Below are 21319 nucleotides of genomic sequence, written 5' to 3'. Positions count from 1 at the left end.
GAGCTAATAAATAAATTTAGTAAAGTAGCAGGATACAAATTAATTTTCAGAAATTGGTTGCATTTTTATACATCAAAAATAAACTATCAGAAAGAAAAATTAAGAAAATAATTCCATCGCAATTGTCAAAAAAAATCTAAGAATAAATTTAACCAAGTAGTAAAATGACCTGAATTCAGAAAACTATAAGACATTGAAAGAGAGTAATTGAAGAAGATAAAAATAAATGGAAGAATATACTGTGTTCATGGACGAGAAGAATTAACATTGTTAAAATGTTCCTAATACCAATGGCATTTTTCACAAATTTAGGACAAATAATCCTAAAATTTCTATGGAACCATAAAATATCCTGAATATTCACAGCAATTTTGAGAAAAAATAAAGTTGGAAGCATCGCATTACCTGATATCAAACTATACTGCAAGGCTATATTAATCACAATACCACAGTACTGGCATGAAAACAGACATAAAGGTCAATGGAACAGAGTAGAGAGCCCAGAAACAAACCTATACTTATATGGTCATTTAATTTATGACAAAGGAGGCAAGAATATACAATGGGGTAAACATAGTCTAAAGCTATCATTACTCCATTATATACCGGGTTCAAAACTGGACAAATACATTGTGAAAAAATGAAACTGGCTCACCTTTTTACAACATATACAAGAATAATCTCAAAATGGATTAATAACTTTAATGTAAGACCCAAAGCCATAAAACTCCTAGAAGAAAACATAGGCAGTAAACTCTTTGACAATGCTCTTAGTAATATTTTTTTCTGATATATCTTCTCTGGCACGGAAAACAAAAAATAAACAAATAAGACTACATCAAACGAAAAAGTTTTATCCCAGCAAAAGAAGCCATCAGCAAAATGTAAAGACAAAATACTGAATGGGAGAAGATATTTGCCTATGATACATCCAGTAAGGGGTTAATATCTAAAATTTATAAAGAACTGATACAACTGAACACCCCCCAAAAAAATCCAATTAAAACTTAGGCAGAAGGATTGAACAGTCATTTTTCCAAAGAAGACATATGGATGGTCAATAGGCATATGAAAAGATGCTCCACCACTATGGAAAACAGTATGGAGGTTTCTCAAAAAATTAAAAATAGAACTACCTTATGACCCAGCAATTTCACTTTTGGGCATTTATTTAAGGAAAACCAAAACACCAATTTGTAAAGATTTATGCACCTCTATGTTTATGGCAGCACTATTCACAGCAGCCAACCAAGGTGCCCATCAATAGATGATTGGATAAAGAATTTATGGTTCACATATACAATGTAATATTACTCAGCCATAAAAAAATGAAATCTTACCATTTGCAACAGTATGGGTGGATCTAGAAGGTGTTATGCTGAGTGAAATAAGTCAGATAGAGGATGATAAATACTATATGATTTCACTTATATGTAGAATCTAAGAAACAAAAGGAATAAACTAAACAAAAATAAAGTCACAAATAAAGAGGACAATCTGATGACCACTAGAGGGAAGGAGGGTTTGGGGCAATGAGTGTAAAAAGGTGAAGAGGTGAAGAAGTACAAATTAATTGTTACAAAACTGTCATGAGCACGGAGAGTATAGCATAGGGAATATAGTAAATATTATTGCAATGGCTGTGTGTAGAGCCAGATGGATGCTAGAGAAATCAGAGAGATTGCTTCATAAACTATATAAATGCCTAACCATCGTTCTGTATACTTGAAACTAATATTTAAAAAATGTGGAACTAAAAAAAAAGCGTGTTAAGTACTCAGCACCCCCATGTTGGGGCTTAGGGCACTCCCATAGCATTGACTCTACAAGAATTTTACATTTAATCACAGGCTTAATACAGGGCCTGGTGTTGAATAAACTGGCTAAGAGACTGAGAAAAATATTTTAAACATAGAAAGGAATCAAAGCATACCACTATAGCAAATCAACAAATCACAAGGGAGACAGCAAGTGAGAAAAAATGAATAAAAAAATTACAAAAAATCAGAAAAAATTAATAAGATGACAATAGTAAGTTTGTACTTATCAATAACTAGTTTAAATTTAAATGGATCATTCTCCTGTCAAAAGACATAGAGTGAATTAATAGATAAGAGACCCATTTTAGCTTATAAAAAAACAGAGGCTGAAAGCCAAGGGATGGAAAAGGATTTTCCATTCAAACAATCACCAAAAGAGAGCAGGGGTAAGCTACACTTAAGTCAGACATATTAGGCTTTAAGTTAGAAAAAAAACAAACAAAAACAAACAAACAAACAAAAAAAACAAAAAAACTTTCACATGTGACAAAGAAATTGATTATATAATGATCAAAAGTCAATTCATCAAGAAGATAGAACAACAATAAACATACATGCATCCACAAAAATACAACATACCACAGAAATACAAAGAATAATAATAGAATGCTATGAACAATTATACACGAAAAAAGTGGACAGCCTAGAAAAAATAAATGCATTCTAAGAAGAAGGCTCTCTGCCAAGACAGAATCAAGTAAAGAAATCAATACTGACTAGACCAAATACTATTAAGGAGATTGAATCAGTAATCATAAACCTCTCAACAAAGAAAATCCCACTAACAGATGGTTTCACTGGTTAATTTCACCAGACATTTAAAAAAGAATTAATGACAATCTTTCTCAAAACTCTTAAAGAAAGTTAAAGAGGAAAGGCCACTTCCAAACTTTTACAAGGCCAGCATTACCCTGATACCAAAGCCAGAAACTGAAACTATGTGAAAAGAAAATTACAGGCTAGTATCCTTGATGAATATAATGCAGAAATTTTCAGTAAAATACTTGCAAACCAAATTCAACAACACAGTAAAAGAATCTACACTATGATCATGTGAAATTTATTCCTGAATTGTAAGAATGATTTAATGTACAAAAATCAATCATTATAATATACAGCATTAACAGAATGAAAAATAATAATATGATCATTGCAATACATGTTGAAAAGCATTTGACAAAATTCAACATTCTTTTTTAGTAAAAATTCTCAACAAATTAAGCCGAGAATGAATGTACCTCGTAATTAAGGTCATATATGAAAAATCAACAGCTAATATCAGACTCAACAGTAAAAAGCTAAAAGCTTTTGATCTAAGATTAGGAACAAGACAAGGATTCCCGTTTTCACCACTTGTTTTAAACGTTGTACTGGAAGTTTTAGCTGGAGCAATTTGAAAAGAAAAAGAAAAAGAATCCATATTGTAAAAGAGTACACTTTTCTCTGTAGATGTCATGATCTTATATCCAAAATCCCTAAAGACACCATCAAAAACTTTTAGAACTAATAAATGAATTCAGTAAAGTTCCAGGATACAAATTCAACATGTAAAAATCAGTTGTCTTTGTGTAAATTATCAAAGAATTATCTAAAAGGGAAATTAAAAGAACAATCCCACGTATAATTACATCAAAAAGAATAAAATACTTAAGGATAAAATTAACCAAGGAGATGAAAGACTTGTACACCAAAGTCTATAAAACATTGATGAAAGAAATTAAAGAAGACAAATAAATGAAAAGTTATTCTGTTTATGGCTTGGAAGACTAAATATTGTTTTAAAAATGTCCACATCTAATGCAGATCAACAGTTTCAATTCAATTCCAATAAAAACTTACTGACATTTTTTAAAGATATAGAAAAAATTTCTAAAATTTATAAGGAACCACAAAAAACCCTGAATAGACAAAACGATCTTGAGAAAGAATAAAATCTAGAGGCATCACACATCCTGATTTCAAATATATTACAAAGCTACACTAATCAGTCTAATGTCATAAAACCAGACACATAGACCACATGAACAAAATAGAGAGCCCAGAATAAATCTACCAAATTACAATCAAATAATCTTAGAAAACTGTGCCTAGAACATACAATGGAGAAATGATAGTCTCTTCAATAGTATCAGGAAAACTGGATATTTGCCTGCAGAATGAAATTGAACCCTTATCTTAACTATATACAAAAACAGCACAAAATGTATTAAAAACAAGAACATAAGACCTGAGGAGTCTAAAAAAGTTGAACTCATATAAGCAGAGAGTAAGATGGAGGTTGTCTGGGGCATGGGGGAAATGTTAATCAAAGGGTACAAAGATTCAGTTATGCAGGATAAATAGGTTTTGAAAATATATTGTACAACATGGTGACTATAGTTAATAATACTGTATTTTATACTTGAAATGTGCTAAAAGAGCTAATCTTAGTGTCCTCACCAAAAACAAAAATGTTAAATGTGAGGTGATGTATATGTTAATTGTACTTATTAAGGTAATCATTGCATAATGTATACCTATAGCAAAACATCACCTGTTATACCTTAAATATACACATTTTCCAGTTTTATTGAGCTATAATTGACATATAGCATTATATAAATTTGTTGTACAACATAATGATTTGATACATGTATAGACTGCAAAGTGTTTGCCACAATACATTTAGTCAACATTCATCACCTCATAGTTATGATTTTTTTTCTTGTGATAAGAACTTTAAGATCTAATCCCTTGGCAACTTTCAAATATACAAAATAGTATTGTTAACAATAGTCATCATGTTGTACATTGCATCACTGAACTTATTTATAACTAGAGGTTTGTAATTATTATTCGCCTTCATCCAATTCTCTCACCCTCCCATCCCCCAACTCTGACAATCAGAAGTCTGTTCTTGGTTTATATAAATTTAGTTATTTTATATTAAACATATACATGAGATCAAACAGTATTTGACTTTCTCTGACTTATTTCACTTAATGTAATGCCCTCGAGGTCCAACCATGTTGTTGCAAATGGCAGGATTTTTTTCTTTTTCTGGGTGAACAGTATTCCATTGTGTGTGTGTTTGTGTGTGTGTGTGTGTGTGTGTGTGTGTGTGTGTGTGTTATACGTAATTTTCTTTATTTATCCATCGATGGACAATTAGTTTATTTCCATATCTTGGAGATAGTGAATAATGCTTCAATGAACATAGGAGTGCAGATTTCTCTTCAAGATGCTGATTTTATTTTCTTTTGTATGCCCAGAAATGGAATCGCTGGATCATATGGTAGCTCTATTTATTTTTTCGAGGAACTTCCATTTTGTGCTCCATAGTGGCTGAACCAGTTGATATTTCCACAATTCACAGTGGTTCCCTTTTCTTTACATTCTCACCAGCATTTGTTATCTCTTGTCTTTCTGATAACAGCCATTTTAACATGTGTAAGGTGATATCACAATGTGGTTTTGATTTGCATTTTCCTAGTGATTAGTGATCTTGGGCACCATTTCATGTACCTGTTGGCCATTTGAATATCTTCTCTGGAAAAATGTGCGTTAAATTCTTTTGCCTATTTTTAAATTGTATTATTTGTTTTTTGTTTTGTTTTATTATTGAGTTATATGAGGTCCTTTTGTATTTTAGATACTAACTCCTTTATAAAATGTGTGGTTTGCAAATATTTTCTCTCATTCTTTAACTTACCTTTTCATTTTGTCAGTCATTTCTTTTGATGTACAGAAATATTTAGTTTGATGTAGTCCCACCTGCTTATTTTCACTTTTGTTTGTGCTTATGATTGTCTTATCCAAAAATTCATTGCCAAGACCCATGTAAAGAAGCTTTTCCCCATTTTCTTCTGAGAGTTTTACGGTTTCAGATATTGTATTTAAGTCTTTAATCTATTTTGAGTTAATTTTTGTGAATGGGGTAACATAAGGATCTAATTTCACTTTTTTTTTCCATTTGAATATCCAATATTTCTAGCACCACTTATTAAAGAGACTGCTCTTTTCCACTGAGTATTCTTGTCAAATATTAGTTGATCATACATGCATGGGTTGATTTCTGGCCTCTTGATTCTGTTTATTGTTCTATATATCTATTTTTATATTTGTATTATTCTCTTTTGAATATTATAGCTTTATAATATAGTTTAAAATCAATAAGTGTAACGAATCCACCTTTGTTCTTATTTCTCAGGATTGCTTTGGCTATTTGGGGTCTTTTTTGGTTCTATTCAGATTTTAGGTTTTTCTTTTTTATTTCTACAAAAAATACCATTGAAATCTTGATAGAATTAGCATTGAATCTATAGATGGCTTTGGGTAGTATAGATATTTTAACAATATTAATTCTTCAAGTTCATGAACATGGGACAACTTTCCATTTATTTGTGTCTTCTTCAATTTCTTTCATCAATGTCTTATACCTTCTCATGTAGAGATTTTTCACCATCTTGCTTAAATTTATTCCTAAGTATTTTATTGTTTTTGATGCCACTGTAAATGGAATTATTTTCTATAGATCTTTTATAGATAATTCATTGCTAGTGTACAGAAATACTACTGCACCAAGTTTCCCGGCCTTACAGGGTCACTGTCTTTGCTTTGGAGATGGGCAGATATACCACCTGGGATCTCAACTGGAGTGATGCTGGACAATGTCTGTGTACTCTAATCAGGTTTCCTGATTGTGCGGCATGACTATTAATTTGCTTCCTTGCTAATGCAGGGTAGCATAATAGGCCCCAAGACTTACAAATCTTATTATTTGAAGTTCTGAATCAGACAGAACTTTGTAACCAAGTTCCTGGTTAGACAAGGCTACAAACTTGGCTCTGAAGATAGGCAAAGCCACTGGTCGAGATTTCTACTTGAGTGCTACTATGAAGAGAAACTCCATCTGCCATGATCTGAGTTCTTACATTTTAATAATTACTATAAATATAAATGGATTGAATTCTTCAATAAAAAACATATGCACCCCAAAATGGAGCACCTAACAATATTAAGCAAATACTAACAGATCTGAAGGGAGAAACAGACAATAATTCAATAACAGTGAGGGGCTTCAATACTCACTTGTCAGCAATGAGATAGATCATCCAGACAGAAAATCAACATGGAAATGTTAACTATGAACTGTACTTTAGACCAAATGGACCTGACCAACATATATAGAAATTTCATTCAACAGGTTTAGAATATATATTCCTCTCAAGCACGTAGGCAACATTCTCCAGGAAAGATAATATGATAGGTGACAAAACATGTCTTATCACATATGAGAAGATTAAAATTATACCGAGAATCTTTTCCAACTGCAATGGTATAGAATTAGACATTAATAATGAAAGGGAAGATGGAAAATTCACAAATATGTGAACATTAAACAACTGCTGAAACAAGAAAACTGCTGGACAAGATAGACCAAAAAAGAAATAAAAAGGAAAATGAAAAAAAATATACATATCTTGAGAGAGTAAAATCAAGGCATAGATGATAGAGACCTTGTTAATACCTCTTGCTACCAAATCAAAGTTATGACAGAAACACAGAGCAAACAGCAAGGAAAGTTGCCTGGGGTCTAGATGAACAAGCCCTACAACTAAGGAGAGAAAAAAGAAGTCACCTTGCAATGGGAAGAGGTAGGATGGGGCAAGGACGCAAAGCTGCTCGGTCCCTAGCAACTGAGTGGGACAGAGTTCTGTGGCAGTGGCAGATGGCAGCACCAGACACCTCTTAAAGGGTGTCCATGAGCAGACTGTCATGGTGATAGAACTGCTATCTCTGAGCACCAGTAGAAGGTCAGCTCCATGGGGGGCACCAGAGACTTAGAGGGGGACACTGAGTTATCAGAGTGAGAGTGGGGCAAGGCTCTCTCCAAGCAGAAATGCTGGTGGTATCCATTGTTCCTCTGTTGAGACCTTCCCCACTCCCACCATGTGGACGCAGGGCTGCCATAGAGACATCATCTAACTGGGTAACAATTTAAGAAGTCTATGAGACACTATTAAATGTAAAAATATTTGTCATAGAGGTACCTGAAGGAAAACAAGACGTTGAAGAGCTATATGAAGAAATAATGATGGAAAACTTTCCTCACCTAGTGAAGAAAATAGGTATAGAACCCCAGGAAGCTCAGAGTGTCCCAAGAAAGAGGAGCCCAAAGAGGCCCACATCAAGACATGTAATTAAAATGCCAAAGGTTAAATACAAAGAGAGAATCTTAAAAGCAGCAAGAGAAAAGCAGTAAATAAAAGTGGAACACCCATAAGACTGGCAGCTGATTTCTCAAAAGAAATTTCTGTCCATGCAGGACAGAAGGGTTTGGCACAAAATATTCAATGTGATGAAAACCCAGGATCTACAACCAAGAATACTTTATTCAGCTAAACTATCATTTAGAGTGGAGGGACAGATAAAGAACTTCCCAGACAAAAATACACTAAAGGAATTCATCACCACCAAGCTAGCATTACAGGAAATGTTGAAGAACTTCTTTAAAAAGAAAAAAAAAAAACATGTATCAAAAACAGGAATAAATAATGGTAATAACTACATTCCTATCAACAAATATCTCAAATGGAAAATAATTATGTGCTCCAACCAAAAAATACGGTGGCTAAATGGATAAGAAAAATAAGAACCCTACATATGTTGCCTACAAGAGACTCACTTCAGATTAAAAGACACACACAGACTACAAGGAAGGGGATGGAAAAAGATATTGCCTTGATGGACTTAGAAGGTATTGCGCTGAGTGAAATAAGTCAGATAGAGAAAGACAAATGTCGCATGACATACATGGGGAATCTAAATGACAAAATAAACAACAACAACAAAAGCAATAATAAATTCATAAGCACAGAGAATATTTTGAAGGCTACTAGATGGGATAGATGTTGAGAGAATGGAAAAAAAGACAAAGGGATTAAGAGGTACAAATGGATAGTTGCAGAATAGACTTAGAGATGTAGAGTGTAGCCTGGGGAAGATAATTAACAGTGTTGTAATAAATATGTAAGGGGGAAGAGGAGTACTAGATTTAGTGGGGTGATCGCTTTGTGAGTTATGTGGATCTCTGATCACTAGGCTGTACAACTGAAGCTGGTATATTATTGCGTGCCAACTATGTTTTTTTAAAAACTCATTGAATAGTACAATGTAAATGTGAGCAACTAATTGTTTATTTTATTTCAATAAAGCCAGAAAAAAAAACTATCTTGAAACAAATAGAAATGGAAATGCAATGTATCAAAACCTATGGGGTGCTGGAAAAAAAAAACAGTTCAAAGAGGGAAGTTTATAGTGAAAAACAGCCATTAAGAAAAAAAATGGGAGAAGCATGGTGGCGAGAGGGAACTCCCCTGACTCTTCTACTTGAAATTACAACAAACAATCTATAGTCCAACAGATAACACCCAGCCTAGCACATGCACATCTGAGAAATCTGTGCTTCAGAGCATCCGAAGGTGAGCGAATCACTTGAGAAAGGGAGAAAAGAAGACAGGTGCTGCAGGATGCATCCCAGAGCTCTCTGTAGGATATGGGGGAGGGGGAAACTACATAGACTTTTTTTTTTTTTTTTTACTTTTTGAAGCCTAGAGCAGTCTTGCCTGAGTTATCAGCATATTCCATGCAGCAGAGCTCAATGAACAGGGAGAACAGCAGAGACTGAATACAGGGGGCAACAGCTGTGTTTTAATATCTGTCATTGCCAAGCAGACAACTCACTCTGAAAATTAATAGAATATTTTTAAAAAAGGAGAGTACATTCCTATCAAAGCCTAGGTGGAGAAATAATCCATCAAACACCATGAACAACAAAGGTGACAAGGCAACTCAGAAAGAGAGTGAAAAATCTCCAGAAAATATGTGATTTAAATGACTGAGAATTAAAGATTGAATTTCTGAAAAAATGTACTTTCCTTTACATAAAACTAATGGTAACCACACACTCAAAAATTCAGAACTGAGATATATAACATAAAACAAAGGGAGTGGAGGGAAAAATCATACAACACCACCAAATTAAAATAACAGGCAGAAACACAAGGACAAAAAAACAATGATGACACCGAGCTACTGGACAACAAAAGATAAAATGGCTATAGGAAAACCTCATATTTTAATAATCGCACTAAATGTAAATGGACTGAACTCACCAATAAAAACGCAGAGTAACAGATTGAATCAGAAAACTAAACCATATGCTACCTTTAAGAGACACATCTCAGCTTCAAGGACAAATATAGATTCGAAGTAAAAGGGTGGAAAACGATACTTGAAGCCAACGACATCTAGAGAAAAGTTGTAGCCGTACATATATGACAGGATAGACTTCAAGATAAAAAAGGTAACGAGAGACAAAGATGGACACTTCATAATGATAAAGGGGACGATATATCAAGAAGACACAACACTCATCAATTATTTTCTTCTAATCAGAGAGCGCCAAAATATATAAAGCAACTACTAATAAAACTAAAGAAAGAAACTGACAAACATAATTATATCAGGGAACCTAAATATCCCACTGTCAGCTATGGATAGATCATCCAAAAAGAAAATTAATAAAGAGGTGTTAACTTTAAATGACTCATTAGACAAAATTGACATTTCCTGAGCCTTTCATCCCAAAACACCAGATTACACTTTCTTCTTTAATGCACATAGAACATTCTCAAGGATAAACCATATGTTGGGATACAAAACTAACCTCAACAAATTTAAGATTGAAATTATACCAAGCATATTCTCTGAACATAATTGAGATCGACTATGAAAAGAAAGCTGCAAGAAGCACAAATATGTTGAGATTCAACAACATGATACTAAAGAACAACTTGGTCATAAAAGAAATAAAAGGAGAGATCAATAAATACATAGAAACAAACAAGAATAAAAGTACAACATATCAAAATTTGGGAGAATGACGTCAGAAGCATGGTTTAGTGAGGGATCTCCCCACTTGAAATAATAATAAGCTGAATATCTAAAACTCAATGAATAACACCCAACTGGCACACAAGCACATCTGAGGGATTAATTTGCACATAAGAGCTTCAAAAGGTCGGAACCATATGAGTCTGGGAGGTAGATTAAGAGGAGCAAAGAAGCTGCCATATGCAGCCAGAGCTCCCTGCAGGAGGGAGAAAGGAAAATTTGTGTCTGGTTCCCCAAACAGCCCTGCCTGAGGGATCAGCCTGATCCATGCAACGGAGGCCAGAGATTAGGGCAGAAAGCAAGGCAGAAACTAAGAGTGGAGGGGCAACAGCTATGTGTTAGCAGCCATCATTCAAAAGCAGGAGGCTGATACATGGAACCTGGGAACAACCCCCACCCACCAACCCAGAGCATGCCCTGCCTCCGCCTTATGTCCTCCCAGACCTAATACCGCAGGGCACCAGCAGAATTTGTGCAACTGGCACTGAAACATAAACCACTGCTGGTACCGCAGACAGACACTGGTACTGAAAGCAGCTGATAGCGGTTTGACTATTCAGTATATCAGACAGAGAGAAAAAAAGCATCATCAGCCTCAAAGTAGAGATCCAAAATGTGTGGACGCCAGCTACTGGAAATCAAAAGAAAAACTCCTTCTTTCAATAGGCTAAAGAGAGGCTTCTATATAATAAATGTTCTTTCTGAAAAAAGCAGAGTACACACTCATTAATGCCTAGGCAGATAAATCATCCATCAGACACCATGAATAACCAGGATGAAAATACAGCTTGGAAAGAAAGGAAAAAACTCCAGAAAATAAGCAGAAAGACATAGAAATATGTGACTTAAATGATAAAATTCAGGATTATACTCCTGAAAAAAACTCAATGAGATGCAAGAAAAATCTGATTGACAATTCCAAGAACTCGGAATCAAAATAAACCAAAAAAAGAGTTTTTTAGAAAGGAGATGGAGCCCCTAAAAAAGAACCAACTGGAACTTCTGAGGATGAAAAACACATTAAAAGAGATGAAGAATGGAATACCAAGCTTAAGAAATAGAGCTGACCAGATGGAGAAAGAATCAGTTATATCGAAGACAGAAATCTGGAAATGATTCAGAAGGAAGAAGAGAGAAACCTGAGAATAAAAAAAAAAAAAAGAAAAGAAAAAAGAAAAATGAAAGAGCTATACAAGAACTATCTGACACCATCAAGAAAAGAAACATAAAATAATGGGTATACCAGAAGGAGAAGAGAAAGAGAGGGGAAGAGAGGGTATGTTTGAACAAACAGTTGACGAGAATTTCCCAAATCTAAGGAATGAGCTGGATCTTCGAATTTAAGAAGCAAATGGAACACCCAATATCTCACCCTCAAAAGGCCTACTCCAAGACACATTATATTAAAATTGTCAAAAATTTATCACAAAAAAAGAATTCTCAAGGCAGCCAGGGAAAATATTATGATAACCTATAAAAGAAAAGCCATTAACTATCTTAGGATTTCTCAGCAGAAACCTTGCAAGCAAGAAAGGAGTAGAAACAAATATTCAAACTATTAAGTGAAAAGAATTATCAGCCAAGAATAATACATCCAGCAAAGCTCTCCTTTAGATAGAGAGGAGAAATAAAGACCTTTACAGACATACAGAAGTCGAAGGAATGCTCCACTATGAGGCCTGCATTATAGGAAATATGGAAATGGATCAGCCCACCTGAAATAAATTGACAAAAAATACAAAGCTATAAGTAAGACAACTAGCAGGCAGACAGAAGTAGGATAGTGCAACCCTTATTAAGAACAGCTTATTAAGTACTATAAGCTTAAACATTAAGGAGATAAATGATATTTCAAGCTAGAAATAAACTTTCAGCATACATATAGACAATTTGAGACAATAATTACAGAAAGGGGAGGGAGCAAAGACCCAAATTTGCAGAGAGAAATGGAGGTAAGGTGCATGCATAAGAAAATAGAGTACTGTAAATATATAACTATTTTTTACACAGTCTTAATGGTAACCACACTCCAAAGATCCAGAACTGAGATACATAACATAAAACAAGAAGGACTAGAGAGAAAATTCACAAAACCCCACCAAATTAAAATAATAGATAAAAACACAAGGACAAGGAAACTATGGAAACACAGAGGTACCAGAAAACAAAAGATTAAATGGCTGTAAGAAATCTTCATATTTCAATAATCATGCCAAATGTAAATAGACCGAGCTCACCAATGAAAAGGCACAGAGTTGAAGATTGTATCAAAAAACAAAACCCAACCATATGCTGTCTTTAAGAGACACATCTCAGCTCTGAAGACAAATCTAGATTCAAAGTGCAAGGGTGGAAATGATAATCCAAGGAAATAGCATTCACAGAAAAATGGGTGTAGCTGTACTCATATTGGACAAAGTAGACTTCAAGATAAGAAAGCTAAAGATATTGAAGAACACTTCATAATAATAAGGGAAACTTATCAAGAAGAGATAACACTTATTAATATCTATGCTCCCAATCAGGAAGCCCCAAAATATATAAAGCAATTACTAATAGAACTAAGAAAAGAAACTGACCAAAACACGATCACAGTAGGGAACCTAAATACCCCACTATTGTATATGGGTAGATATCCAAACAGAAAATTGATAAGGAAATAACATCCTTAAATGACACATCAGATCAATTGGACATAATTGACATTTACAGAGCCTTTCATGCCAAAACAGCTGCTAATACATTCTTCTCTAGTACACATGTAACACGCTCAAGGATTGACCACACGCTAGAACACAAAACGAGCCTCAACAAATATAAGAGCATTGAAATAATGCCAACCATATTCTCTGATCATAATGCTTGGAAGTTGGATATCAACTGTAAAAAGAAAGTGGGAAGAATCACAAATAGATGGAGATTAAACAACATGCTACTGAAAAATGATTGGGTCATAGATGACATAAAAGGAAAGATCAAGAGATACATGGAAACAAATGAGAATGAAGGTACAATGTATCAAAACTTTTGGGACACAGCAAAAGATATAATAAGAGGAAAGTTCATATCATTACAGGCATATCTCAAAAAACAAGAAAGAGGCCAAATAAAGAAACTTACACTACATCTTAAAAAAACAAAAAAAACAAAAAAATAAATAAAAAGAAGAAGAAATGAAGCCCAAAATAAGCAGAAGGAATAACATAATAAACATTAGAGCAGAATTTAATGAAATTGAGAAGAAAAGACAATAGAAAAAAAATAAATTCAACAAAAAGCTAGTACTTTGAGATGATTAATAAAATTGGCAAATACCTGGCTAGACTCGCTGAAGAAAAAATAGAAAGGACACAAGTAAACAAAATCAGAAGTGAGAGAAGAGAAAGTAACGCAAAAATACAAAAGATCATACAAGAATACTATGAAAAAGTATATAACACCAAATTTAATAACCTAGAAGAAATGGACAAGTTCTTAGAAATATACCACCTTCTTAAACTGAATCATGAAGAACTGGAAAATCTAAATAGACTTGTCAGTAGTAAGGAAATTGAAACAATCGTCAAAAATCTACCAAAAAATAAAAGTCCAGGACCAGGTGGCTTCACCAGTGAATTCTACTAAACATTTTAAGAAGATTTAATATCTATTCTTCTCAAACTTTTCCAAAAAATTAAAGAGGAGGAAATTCTCCCTCACTCATTTTATGAGGCCAATATTACCTTGATACCAAACCCTGCTAAAGATAACACAAAAAAATGAAAATCCAGACAAATATTTTCATGAACACAGATGCAAAAATCTTAAATAAGATACTAGTGAATCAAATACAAGAACATAATAAAAAGATTACACACCATGATCAAGTGAGCTTCACCCCAGGGGCATAAGAATGGTTTAACATAGCCGAATCAATTAATGTGATACACCACATAAAGAAAATAAGGGATAAAAATCATATTATGTCAACAGATGAAATAAAAGCATTTCACAAGGTAAAGCATTCATTTATGATTAAAACACTTGATAAAATGGGTATTGAAGAAAAATAATCTCAATGTAATAAGACCATATATGACAAGCCCTTGGCAAATATCATATGTGATGGTGAAAAACTAAAAACCTTGCCTCTATGTGGCTGTCTGCTATCACCACTATTATTCAATATAGTGTTGTAAGTCTTAGCTAGAGCAATCAAGCAAGAGAAAGAAATAAAAGTAATCCAAACTTGAAATGAAGAAGTCTGTCACTTTTGCAGATGACACAATTCTTTATGTAGGAAACTCTAAAGACCTCACTAAAAAAAAATCTATTAGAAACAATAAACAAATACGGCAAAGTTTCAAGATTCAAAATCAATGTGCAAAAATTCATAGCATTCTTATACAGAAACAATGAATTTTCAGGAAAAAATATTGAAAGACAATTCCTCTTGCAATTGCAACAAAATGAATAAAATACCTAGGAATGAACCTAACAAAGCATTTAAAGGTCCTATACACTGAAAACTATAACATTATTAAAAGAAATTGAATCACCTCACGCTTGTCAAAATGGCTATCATCAATAAATCAAAGAACGAGTGTTGGCAAGGATGCAGAGAAGAAGGAACATTCATACACTGTTGGTGGGCTTGCAAATTGGCACAGCTGCTATGGAAAACAGTCTGGAGGTTTCTCAGAAAATTAAAAATGGATATACCTTTTGACCCAGCAATTGCAATTCTGGGTATTTATTCAAAGAAAACCAAAACAATAATTTGTAAAGATCTATGCACCCCTATGTTCATGACAGCACAATTTACAATAGCCAAAATATGGAAGCATCCTAAATGCCCAACAACAGATGATTGGATAAAGAAGTTATGGTTTATATATACAATGGACTATTACTGAGCCATTAAAAAAATAAAATCCTACCATTTTACTAGGTCCAACAGCATGGATGGACCTAGATGTTATTACGCTGAATGAAATAAGTCAGACAGAGAAAGATAAATACCATATGATTTCACTTATATGCAGAATCTAAGGAATAAAAAGAACAAACTAATCAGAAACAGACTCACAAATATAGAAGACCATCTGGTGATGGCCAGAGAGGAGGGGAATTGAGGGGCTGAGAGAAAGGGGTGAAGGGTTAAAGAAGTACAAATTAGTAGTTGAGAGATGGTCATGGGGATGGAGAGTATGGCATAGGGAATGCAGTCAGCATTAATGTAATGGCTAGAGATGTAGAGTCAGACGAGAAAAAGAGCAATCAGGGGCATTGTTTCATAAACTATATAAACGTCTAACCAATGTACTGTATACTTGAAACTAATAATAAAACTAAATTAAAAAAGAAATTGAAAAAGACACAAAGAAATGGAAAAAAATATTCTGTGTTCATGTATTGGGAGACTCAGCATCATTAAAATGACCTTATAACCCAAAGCAATATACAGATTTAATGCAATCTCCATCAAAATTCCAATGGCATTTTTTAAAGAAATAGAGCAAAACATCATCAGATTTGTATGGAAGCACAAAAGACCCTGGATAACCAAAGCAATCCTGAGGGAAAAAACAAACAAACAAACAAACAAACAAAAAACATGGTTAAAGCTATCACTCTGCCTGACTTCAAATTATACTACAAAGCGAGAATAATTAAAACAGCATGGTACTGGCAGAAAAACAAAAACACAGACCAGTGGAACAGAATTGACAGCCCAGAATAAAATACCATATATATGGGCAAATAATTTTTGACAAAGGAGCCAAAAAAATACCATGGAAAAAGAAAGCCTCTTCAATCAATGGTGCTGGGAAAACTGGAAAACCACATGCAAAAGAATAAAACTAGACTGCTATCCGTCACCATACACAAAATAGACAAAGACTTGAATATAAGACCTGAAATCATAAATTGCATAGAAGAAAATATAGGTACTAAACTCACAGACCTTGGATTTAGAGAGGATGTTATGAATTTGATCTCAAAGGCTAGGGATGTATAAGCAAAAATTAATGAATGGGCCTATATCAAACTAAAAAGTTTCTGAACAATAAAAGAAATCATCAACAAGACCCAACATCAAAATGAGAGTAGATATTTGAAAACAATGCCTCTGATAAAGGCCTAATATCCAAAATATGCAAAGGACTCATACAACTCAACAAAAAGCAATCTAATTAAAAACTGGACAGAGAACCTGAACATAAACTTCTCCCAAGAAGCCATACAAGTGGCCAACAGACATGTGAAAAGATACTCAACTTTATAGCTATTAGAGAAATGTAAATCAAAACCACAGTGTGTTACCACCTCACCCTTTTAGAATGACTATCATCAACAGGACAAGTAATAAGTTTTAGAGTGGTTGTGTGAAAAAAGAAACATTTATTCACTGCTGGTGAGAATGTAAATTGGTACAATCGCTATGGAAAACGGTACAGAGATTCTTTAAAAATTTAAGAATAGAATTATCTTATGACCCAGCAATCCCTCTTCTGGGTATTTACCTAAAAAACTTGAAAACATTTATCTGCAAAGATGTATGCATGCCCATATTCATATCAGCATTATCCATGGTAGCCAAGACTTGGAAACAACCAGTGTCCTTTAATAGATGATTGGATAAAAAAAAAAGATGTGGTACATATATACAATAAAATATTACTCAGCCATAAGAAAAGATGAAATACTGCAATTTGTGACAACATGGATGGATCTTGAGATTATCATGTTAAGTGAAATAAGTCAGACAGAAAAATTTGAGAACCATATGGTTTCAGTTATTTGTGAGATATAAAACTGAAAGCAACAAACAAACATGACAAACAAACAGAAACTTATAGACATGGACAGTGGATTCGTGGTTGCCAGAGGGAAGGGGGGAGCAGGAGGGAGATAGGGGTAAATGTGGTCAAATATATGGAAGGATATTAAACTTTGAGTGGTGAACACACAATGCAATATACAAATGACATATTGAATTGTACATTTTTCCCCTCTTTAATTCCCATTTCCCCTACTTCCACTCCTGACCCATGGATGTTGCTGTTTCCCCTCAAGAACTGGATCTCTGAAGGCAGGGCATTCCCTCCCACATGCTTGCGGCGTGCACCTTGGCCATGGCACACATGGGGTATGGTCCGTGGTTCTACCTAGGGTGCAAACCCAGGACTTTCTGCGTGCAAAGCAGATGTGTTAACCACTACACTATGGAGCTACCCCCTGAATTGTACATTTGAAATCTATATGATTTTATTAACTAATGTCGCCCTAATAATTTTAGTAAAAATAAATAAATAATAAATACATACATACAATAATTGATATAAAATAAAAATAAAAAATAAAAAAGGAAAATCTCAAATAAGCATCTTAATTTTATACCTTAAGGACCTAGAAAAAGAAGAGAAAAACTAATTACAAGCTTAATAAAAAGAAGAAAATAATGAAGACCAGAGAATAAATAAATAAGAGACCGGAAAACTATAGAAAAGATCAAGGAAATAGCTGGTTTTTTTTTTTGAAAGATAAATAATATTGAAAAACATTTACCTAGATTAAGACAAAAAGAGAGAAAACTTAAATAAATAAAATCCAAACTGAAAGCAGAGTCAGTACAACTGATAACACAGAAATACAAGAAAGATCGTAAAAGACTACAGTGAACAATTTTATTTCAACAAATTGGATATTCTAGAAGTGGATAAATTCCTAGAAACTTACCAAGACTGAATCATGAAGGAGACATAAAATTTAAACAAACCAATTATGAGTAAGGATATTAACCTAGTAATCAAAAGTTCTCCAAAGAAAAGAGCTAAGATCAGAGAAAAAAAATGGCATAGATGATAGAGGCTTTGTTCATCCATCATGCTACTACATCAAAGTTGTCACAAAAACACAGAGCAAACAGCAAGGAAAGTCACCTGGGATCTAGATGAACAAGCTCTACAACTAGGGAGAGAAATAAGAAATCAACCTGCAAAGAGGAGAGGTAGAATAGGGGGAGGACTTGAGGCTGCCCAGTCCCGAGCAGCTGAGTGGGACAAAGGCCATAGCACTGCAGCCTCCAGCTGCAGATGCCTCTTAAAGAGGCCATGTCTTTGACTGAACTTTTGTGGTGACGAACATGCTTGCTCTGAGCACCAGCGCCAGGTCATCTGCTCAGCGGGCACCAGGGACTTACAGGGAGACACTGAGTTGTTGGAGTGACGGCAAACAGATAGACATGCTGGTGGTATCCATCGTTCCTCTGTTGAGCCCTCCACCTCCCCATGTGCTGACACAGTGCCACCATAGCTGAGACATCACCAAACCGGATAACAGAGGTCGCTCCACCCAGAGGATTCCCTGAAACTTGCAGCCCCACCCAAGCCATTGTCAGGTGTATCCTCAGCGAGTTAGGTGTTCCTTGCTGAGCAGAGCCAAGACTCACACTAGTGGTAGCTGTCCTTGGTTTCTGGCGTGGTTTCTTGAGGCAGCTATAAGCACAGCATCTGCAGATTGCTTGCTGAATCTTAATGGGTGTCTCTTGAACGGGGATAGGTTGGGGCTATTCTTGGCCTACAGCTGAACCCTTCTCAGGACTGTGCCACTGGACACCTACCACACAAAGCCATATGAATAAGACCAGGAAACTTAGGAGCTTTGCTTAGTATATAGAAACAGACACAGAAAGGCAGCCAAACTGGAAAGACAAAGAAGCAGAAACCATATGACAGAATATAACAGAGATCCATGAATAATGGAGTCAAGCAATCTAATAGATGCAGAGTTCAAAACACTGGTTATCAAGATGCTCAATGAACTTAGGGGAAGTATAGATGAATTCAATGAGAATTTTAACAAAGAGATAAAAAACATAAAAATAGAAATGGAAATTATAAAAGCGAACCAGTCAGAAATGAAGAACACATTATTTGAGATGAAGAGTATATTAGAATAAATAGAGTGGATAAAGAAGAAGATCAAATCATCAATACAGAGGATGGGAAAGCTGAGGACACTCAATCATAATGGCAAGAAAAAAGAAGCCAAGTCTATAGTAATAATTTAAGGAGCCTATGGGATATTAATGAATGTAAAAATATTAGTGTCATAGGGATACCTGAAAGAAAACAAGACATTGAAGAGCTATTTGAAGAAATAATGATGGAAAACTTTCCTCACCTGGTGAAGGAAATAGATATACAACTCCAGAAAGCTCAGAGAGTTCCAAGAAAGAGGAACCCAAAGAGGCCCACACCAAGACACATCATCATTAAAGTGCCAAAGCTTAAATACAAAGAGAGAGCCTTAAAAGCAGTAAGAGAAAAGCAGTTAAGTACCTACAAAGGAGTATCCATAAGACTTACAGCTGATTTCCCAAAGAAACCATGCAGGACAGAAGGGTTTGGCACAAAATATTCAATGTGATGAAAACCTAGGATCTTCAACCAAGAATACTTTATCCAGCAAAGCTATCATTTAGAGTTAAAAAACAGATAAAGAATTTCCCAGACAGAAATAAGCTAAAGGAATTTATCATCACTAAGCCAGTATTACAGGAAATATTTGAGAGACTTCTTTAAGAAGAAAAAACATGGATCAAAAACAGAAAGAAAGAATGATAATAACTACATTCCTATCAACAAGTACCTCAAATGGAAAATAATTATGTGCTACAACCAAAAAATAGGGAAGTTGAATGGATAAGAAAACAAGATCTTTACATATGCTGCCTATGAGAGACTCACTTCAGATTAAATGACATACAGATTAAAAGGAAGGGGATGGAAAAGGAATTGCTTTGATGGAACTAGAGGGTATTGCACTGAGTGAAATGAGTCAGATAGAGAAAGACAAATATTGCATGATTTCATGTACATGCAGAATATAAAGAACAAAATCAACAAACTACAAAGAAAGTAGTGTAAAATCAATGATACAGAGAATATTTGAGGGCTACTAGATGGGAGAGGGGTTGGGGGGATGGAAAGAAGGCAAAGGGATTAAGAGGTACAAATGGATAGTTACAGAATAGACATGGAGATGTAGGGTGTAGCATGGGGAAGGTGGTTAACAATGTAATAAATATGTAAGGAGGAAGAGGAGTACTAGACATAGTGGGGTAATCACTTTGCAAGTTATATGGATCTCTGATCACTAGGCTGTACAAATGAAACTGGTATATGACTGTATGTCAACTATAATTGACAAAAAACTCATTGAATTGTAAAATGTAAATATGAGCAATTAATTGTCTATTATATTTCAATAAAGCCGAAGGAAAAAATGTTTTGTCATGAAAAAGTTTTGGCAAGCTTCTAATTCCACTCAGAAAAAAAAAGAAAAAAAAGGAAAAAAAAAAGGTTCAGAAACAGATGGTTTCACTGGTAAATTCTACCAAGCATTTAAAAAAGAATTAATGCCAACTAAACAGGGGTATCACTTCATAAATTATATAAATGTGTAACACTATGCTGTATACCTGAAGCTAATTTAAAATAATATTGCACATCAACTGTAATTGAAATTTAAAAAAAAATTAAAGATTTAATGCCAATCCTTTCCAAACACTTTCA

At 34.3% G+C, this 21319-nt stretch overlaps 1 long non-coding RNA gene across 1 annotated transcript; it reads left to right on the top strand.

Annotated features, from left to right (window-relative positions):
• The first annotated feature begins 6857 nt into the window (after positions 1 to 6857).
• Positions 6858 to 17057, top strand: LOC111733031. The gene is made up of 3 exons (XR_002777813.1): positions 6858 to 6869; positions 10159 to 10167; positions 16926 to 17057. It is a non-coding gene; the product is annotated as an uncharacterized LOC111733031 (long non-coding RNA).
• The last annotated feature ends 4262 nt before the right edge of the window (positions 17058 to 21319 follow it).

The sequence above is a fragment of the Pteropus vampyrus genome, unplaced genomic scaffold (assembly GCF_000151845.1).
Source record: "Pteropus vampyrus isolate Shadow unplaced genomic scaffold, Pvam_2.0 Scaffold516, whole genome shotgun sequence".
Lineage (NCBI taxonomy): Eukaryota > Metazoa > Chordata > Mammalia > Chiroptera > Pteropodidae > Pteropus > Pteropus vampyrus.
The sequence above is the reverse complement of the archived record's forward strand: the minus strand, read 5'-3'. Positions and strand labels throughout refer to the sequence as shown.